Source organism: Hevea brasiliensis, unplaced genomic scaffold (assembly GCF_030052815.1).
Source record: "Hevea brasiliensis isolate MT/VB/25A 57/8 unplaced genomic scaffold, ASM3005281v1 Scaf23, whole genome shotgun sequence".
Classification (NCBI taxonomy): domain Eukaryota; kingdom Viridiplantae; phylum Streptophyta; class Magnoliopsida; order Malpighiales; family Euphorbiaceae; genus Hevea; species Hevea brasiliensis.
In genome coordinates this window covers 336,445-337,500 of record NW_026614729.1, presented here as the reverse complement: position 1 = coordinate 337,500, position 1,056 = coordinate 336,445, and the positions used below count along the sequence as shown (strand labels likewise).

Here is a 1,056-nt window from a genome sequence, read left to right as displayed (position 1 = left end):
TAAGAGCATCCCTTTCACAAAAACCTAAAGATCCCCTCCTATCCTGCCACTTCAGCACCTTTTGATCTTTGAGAAGATCATTACGAGCCCTCTCCTAGAATGTTTTGTAGATTCCGAAAATTCCATGGTGGATCAGGACGAGAATGAATCCGGGAATCCAGGACATACTCATCCTGGAGCTTCTGCTCTCCTCTGGGGAGGATTTTTATAGATAGAGAGGTGAGTCGAGGGTAGCCTCCCGCTTGACCGATTTCTCGGAGTCGGAGGAAGATCTCTCATCTGATGACCCTGAACAAGAAGGAGCTGCTCTCGATGTGAGATCAGCAGCAAAAGAAAGAAGAGGAAAGGGATGCCCCAGAGCCCGGATAAGCCTTAAAAAAAAAACACACACAACGGACCGGACACAAACAAAAGAAAGAAGAAAAGGGCCATGATGCTGATCCTATGTTCGTTTTCGCCCTGCCCCGATGATGCGCTCTAGCTCGCGGAGTTACATACCAGAAAAGAATCTCTCTATTACTTTGAGAAGAGAATCGTTGGTTTGACCGACGGACTACGTGGGAAATACGAGATCTAGGCAAGCCGCTACATCTTCTCCCCTTGCCCTTGAACGATAGAAGAACTACTTATCTTCTCTTAGATAGCAGTCGATCGGTTCGCATCTATGGTCAATCAATAGGTCCGCGGATCTATTCTTCTATACGATAAATCGCCATCTCGTAGCACCATCACGACACCGATTCTCGTTATTTTTCCGAGCCCCCCATGCCGTGACTTCGACTTTGAGTATGATGAATGAGTGGAAAGATCTTTTTAGAAGTCCCTGTCCGATCCAACCAAAGAGTTAGTATATAAAAAATATATCTCTTTTTTAGATAAAGGGGAGAACTGCGAGTTTTTTCAGAAAAGACTTGCTGCTCCTATCCGAATCCGCAGTGACTAAGCGCGAGACGAGCCATAACATAAGGGGCGAATCTACTCTTCGTAGAATCGACCATAGATATCTTCTTTTTTCGGTATATTTGCATCAGGCTTAGCCCCTACTAGTAAGAAGGT

General features: G+C 45.4%; 1 pseudogene; it reads left to right on the top strand.

The window, feature by feature from the left end:
• The window catches only part of LOC131176707 (uncharacterized), an 841-nt pseudogene extending 630 nt beyond the window's left edge, over window positions 1-211 (top strand).
• The last annotated feature ends 845 nt before the right edge of the window (window positions 212-1,056 follow it).